The sequence below is a fragment of the Centruroides sculpturatus genome, unplaced genomic scaffold (genome assembly GCF_000671375.1).
Source record: "Centruroides sculpturatus isolate CEXI.00-Female unplaced genomic scaffold, Cexi_2.0 scaffold608, whole genome shotgun sequence".
NCBI classification, from domain to species: domain Eukaryota; kingdom Metazoa; phylum Arthropoda; class Arachnida; order Scorpiones; family Buthidae; genus Centruroides; species Centruroides sculpturatus.
The window spans coordinates 156,018-162,360 of record NW_019384781.1 but is presented as its reverse complement, the minus strand read 5'-3'; the positions used below and the strand labels follow the sequence as shown (position 1 = coordinate 162,360).

Here is a 6,343-nt window from a genome sequence, read left to right as displayed (position 1 = left end):
AAAAAAAATAAGGAAAAGAGAAATTATTTTTAAACGCCATTTTAAAGAAAGCTTTGTGTAGAAACAAGATGTTATAGGAGAAATGTAATATTATATGAAGTAAAATAAAAATAATTCAGGTTATTTGATTGATCTTCTAAAGGATATGTCATACGATACAAATGTAATCAATGTATAAAGATTGGTCGTGTTTCAGATACTCGGAATGGATTATAGGGCAACGTTTATATTAATTATACCAATATAACATAAGGAAACTTTCTCCAATGACGTGTGCCGACTCACGTCATAAAAAGTATCGACCAATAAAGTTGAAGTAAAGCACTTCAATTACGGTCACCAAAAGCGGCGTTAATATATTCATAACCATTCAGGAAAACGAATGGAAAAATTGCCGGGTTTTTTTCATGCTGCAGAGATGGAAATTGCCATTGGAAAATTTGAATAATAATATTAACATGTAAGGACGGCGGGTAGCTCTAAGGATACCGCCAGCCAACAGTAGGGGAGGAGTATGGAAAGAGGTGTCCTTGCTGAGGTACATCCCACAATACAGCGGGAGTTCTTCATTTGGTCAAGCACCCTAGCAGCGTGGGACTGATATGACTATATATTTGAAGGAAACAAGTGGAAGAAGGATAAGCTAAACCTGTTGATTGGTCGAAAGCGACCTTGATGTTGCAGCCGTGTACAATCCAAGCGCCTGTCCTACTCCTGTCAAATCGGTTGGCGCACTCTACAATGGCAACGTGGTCTATCTTACTTATTCTTGCTTTCAACCTCGTCCTTTCTCAAACTCTATCCGATTTGCAAGTCCAAGGCGTCAACCATGTTTATCCTCTTCCTTCATACGATAAAAGGGAGGTAAGATAACTTTCTTTCAACTCTATTCAAACTTTAATTATTCGCGTTTTAATTATATTCTACCTCTTTTAAGCGTTAAAAAGAAGAATTTTACTCAGTAAACATTATTCTTAAACTATTCTTTCATTTTTAAGCAATTTTTTATGCTCTTCGATAACAGTTTTTAAATAATTTTAGTGCATTGCAAATTATTATAAAATAATAAAATATATATTATATAATTCTATATTTTAACCCAATTTTTTAAAGGAAAATTATTTATGAATATTTAAAATAATATTTTTAAGATTTTTAATTTTGTTTTTGACGTTGAAATGTGCATAATAAACGAAAATTAAATTATAAAATTTTTAATAATCTTTTGTTTATTGCTGTGACACAATAAAAATTCTCAAGCGGGTTATTACTTTAATAAAATAATTATTGTATTAAAATTTCAGAAAGGAGAGGCATTTATTACGTCATAAAGAAGCTATTAAATGTATTAATTCAGGAAATCCTTCAAAATATTATTTTTCTTCTATAATATTTTCGTACAATGATTTAAAATAATACTTTTCTTACAGCCCATTAGAAATTACAAGTCCCGATTTCAACTTGTCGTTTATTATTATCTCCTTTGAGGAAATTTGCATGAGAGCTTTTGACAATATTTCATTTATATATAATACTTTTTGATGTGTAAATGGATTGGTAACGTGAAAAATTATCTCTTTAATATATTTTTAGAAACATTGTTTTCATTATAAATTTACACTTAACACGGATTCTAACGATATTTTTTAAGTAAAATTACACATATTTTTAGCGCAAATTATATAAGATTATTGGATGTTTTTGAGGGGTTAAAATGTTTAATATTTTTTTTAAAATATTCAAAAATACCACGTCAAAAATAAGATTTAAAAAAATATTTACCCCCTGTAAATGTAGCTTCACTGCACGCACTCTTCCTTTGCGGAAAAGCAAGATGTACAGGATGATCCGTCATTAAAACTGATTGGTGTGATTGGCCAGTAAGTAACAATAATTGAAAGAAAATTTCGAACATAAACACGTTGATTAATGTTATAAAAGTGCGTACGTGTAAACTCCATCCCTATTTTCGCTATTAAATTAACAAATAAACACTCTTCGAAGCGATAACAATGCAAATATCAAAACCAAACATATAATATGCATGTTTAGATAAGCAAGTTTACCTTAAAGATTACAAATAAAATCCATTTAGTTGATTATATTTACTTTTAGTTTAACAGTATTTGTAAATCGTTAGATTTGTAAAAGATTTTTCACGAAGGTAACTGAAATCTGACCAAAACAATGAAGTAAATCGGACTCTTCATTGCTTTTAACAATATTTATCGCTCCCGATAGGTAAAACGAGATGCCTTCGATGCGTACACATCATTATCTAAATCGTATTATAAATAATCCAAGGAGAAAACAATGCCTTTTCTTGTAGGCGCTATCGTATTTATATATTACATATTCATGTAGGACAACACGCAAAGAGAGAAAGTATATTTTTATATTAAATAAATATGAATAATTTATTATTTTTTTAAAATTAAAATAAACGATGATTCATGAGACAAATTTCAGGGTAAAAATATTTAAATTGACCTAGATTTATTTTAGTAAAATTTTCTTATTTACGTCACAAGTTAATGAAATTCAAACCTTCCACTTTAAAGTACGCATTACTCAACAGGATAATAAGAAAATTGACACCTAAACTGTATAAACAACGGGCTGTAAGGTCGATTCAACGTCAATCTTTGTTTTGTTAACTATTAGGCTATTCGATCCATTGTTTATCTCCTCTCTCTCATAGGAAACTATTGTTAAGAAAACTTCTTAAAGTTAAAAGTAAAGAAAACTAAATATATTAATCATATATATAGTGATTGAGATGACGCTGCGGGAATGCATTAACACCACAGGAACCATGCAGATTAACTATCTCCCCTAAAGAAATTACAGACAATTGGATTGATGAGAAGACTTAATTGGAGGAGTACTTACATAATAATACCTACAAATACATTCAAACGAGATTAACAGAGACTGTTGTAAACTGAAAGATCACTGTATTAATCCTCTTATTTGTATATATTTCGAACTGGCATCGAGTTATCTTCACAGATAAAACTCTAAGAAATTATCACTTATAATTGTTTACAGTTTATCATCCTCGCTTAAGATGCAAACGTCATTAAAGTAAACGGCTTTTATATATATTAAAATTGTTATATTGTGGAGAAAAAAATTCGAATATGGAAGCGAAATTGCAAGCGAATGTGTTTATCCAAGTCAAGTTGAAGTTATAAGAATCGACTTTATTTCGATCATTAAATATTTGTGGACAGAATCTCGATGAAATGTTTCTGCTCGACAAATAAATCGGAATTTAGTTTACGTAAATGTCAAGCATTTGACAACATTACGCAGTTTTATCATATATAAAACTGTCTGATGTCTTATAAATTGGAAGAAATCGGAAGAAGAGGGGGAAGCAATAACAAAAACATTCAGTCCAACGTCATTAAATTAACTAATCCTCTCTCGCAGCAACGACAAACGGAGTAAAAAAACACCAGTTTTTTTTATAACAGTTCCAGAAATACACGTTTAATTATTAAAAAATCTATAAATGCTTAAGTTTTTCCTGGTATTAAGTAATTATTTACATGAATTTCTCTTGCAGCTAACCGTTCCTAAACGATCCACGATGCTGCTGAACAAACTGATGCATGCACTTCACAAGGCTCTACGTTCAGAAACTGTCAGTGGACAGCAGATGGAACTTCAGAGGCGAGGAGAAGGTAAAATGTTCTGGAGATGCTACTTCAATGCAGTTTCTTGCTTTCGAAGGAAATAATTTATAATGAATTCAAAAATGGATGTCACCTTTAAAAAATAAGGTTCGTATTATTTAAATAAGAGAATATCCTACCCCGGATCCACTTCTGAATTATTAATAAATATATTTAAATTTTTTTTTTAGTTCGACCGAATTGTATCAAGTAATTGAAAAGTGAATACATCAAATATTTTCCATCCATCTTCTTTAGAAAAAAATAAATAAATAAATAAAACAAACTGAATATTTTTATTCACTGTAAATCATTTGATTGATTTCTTTTCCTGTAGAAAATATATGATTAAAGGATATATTGATGTTACCCATCTTTTTCCATAAAGCTTCAATTCATGTGTCCGATAATTCCATAAAAAATAGAAAATAAATCACTTTGTAAATAAAGATGAATTAATGAAAAAAACAGTCGACTTGTTGATTATAAACACTTTTAAAATATATTTTTAAGTATTTTGTTACATTAAAGGGAAGAGGATTTCAAAATAAATTTTCCTTTACGTTGATTCAATGTTAAAATGGAGATAAATTGGTCGAATTCGCAGAATTAGAGCGCTCGATATAAACATTTTATAGGGCATTCGTGTAAAAGAGGTAGATATATTATGCTAAATACGCAGGGAATGTTATCTAAACATGAAATTTAGGTAGACAACTCTTCAAATATTTATATAAATTCTTATTTAGTTGGTAAACAAACACAATTTTTAGTTTTAGACCAGCTTAAAACACCTTTTATGTATATTTTACACGTTAAAAACAATTAAAATTACGAAAAAAAACTTCATCAAAAGTGTGAGAAGATCCTTTAAAACTTCGAAAAATATAAAAATTAATTTATAAAAAAAATTAATCTTTTAAGTATTTAATTATAAGGATTTATTTTCTTTAAAACTGTTTTTTTTTTCTTTTTAAATAAGAAATTTTTAAATGCGTAATAAGAAAATATATTTATTTAAAAAATATATTAATAGGATTTTATTTTTTGATTTAGCAAAATATCGATCTGTTTTGACCTATTAATTGTGTTTATATGGATAATTCGGGTCAGGTTACTAGCTTATATATGTGTGTATGTAGGCGTGTATGTGTATATATATGTCTGTGTATACGTGTATAAAGTGTATTATCGTTGTTACTATTATTATATCGGCATTATGCGATTTCTGATATAATCATTCTAATCATTTTAATGAGGTAGAAAGGTAAGTCTTAAATGTAAAGAGGACAAAAGTTTATTATCTATACTTAAATCCTCAGAGAATATGAACGTTTGTAAGTGTTGAGTTCTCTATCAGAGATATTCCCTATGCAATCCTAAATATGAGGGTTTCATATCTCATATATCTCAACACGAACCATTCAGAAATAACTGCAAAAATCTATTTGTTTAACCTGTATAATGAGGAAAAGAATAAAAATTTTATAAATTCCTATCCATTAATATGTAAACAAGTCATTATAAATTTATTTAAAGTGAAAAATAATCCTAGTTTTTAACTCTTACATCTTACAACAATAACCTATATATAAACCGATTAAATCTTGTATAAAAATTGATTTTTTTTAGAATAAATTTAAACGTTTTAATAGAATTTTTTAAAAAGATGTTGCTGTTTGGTGCATTCGGATGATGTTTCCAGAAAGATAATGTCAAATATTTTATTACAGCCCATCAAACGTGTACAAGATGACAACATTTAGACAATAATAGCAATTGTTCCTCCCACGTACTTACTAGAAATTCAAGGTCCCTATCCAAGATGAAGTTAACCGAATTGCTAATTATAACGCGTAATATATCCTTATGTTTGCATTTTAAATTTCATGTAATAACTATATAAGTTTATTTTCTAATTATGTTAATATCTAAAGGCGAAGATCATCTCGGTCCAGTTGCTCCTCCTCATCATACATTTGACTGAATCATCGTGGATTAAATGGATCGATTTGTTTACATGTTAAATACTCCGAAGGAGTCAAAGATTGATAATTGCTACTTTAAAACTTTTCTACAAATTTTAACTAACCTTAATATTTGGAGAAATCAAATATTTAAAAAAGAAGAGAGTGATGTGAAAGCTATAAGAGAAATGCTGACGTTTGCTTGATTTAACAAACATGGCCTACATCTTGTTTCTGTTATTTCTCTTAAGAATATTTAATCTCTGTGGAGAAATAAATATGGATTTTATAATAGGTTATAAGCTTATAATAGAAAATCAGTTTACTTGTTTCTGGCGATCTCTTTCTTGTCGATTTACTTCTGTCCCCATTGATAATATAGCTATATTCGTGAATGAGACTAAAAAAACAACTTAAAATTAATATATTTCGAAAGAATATAAACAAAAAGAAGAAATAATAGAATATAGAATACAGATACATAAATATACATCCACAAACCGTTTCCTTAAAGGAATTGGCTACGATACACACAAAATATCTAGATTTGTTTCGACCTAATTCCCATAAACAAATGTCTCCAGGTGTTCCCTATCCAAACACACTTCCCTTCACTCTTGCCCATCCATCATATCATGTAGAGAGATAAATTAACTCGTGTTTTTTAAGGTTTAATTGCATTTCTACTGACTA

General features: G+C 28.8%; 1 long non-coding RNA gene across 1 annotated transcript; it reads left to right on the top strand.

Moving 5' to 3' along the window:
* Window positions 1-436: 436 nt before the first annotated feature.
* Window positions 437-4,331, top strand: LOC111629194. The gene is made up of 3 exons (XR_002757293.1): window positions 437-864; window positions 3,575-3,791; window positions 3,875-4,331. It is a non-coding gene; the product is annotated as an uncharacterized LOC111629194 (long non-coding RNA).
* The last annotated feature ends 2,012 nt before the right edge of the window (window positions 4,332-6,343 follow it).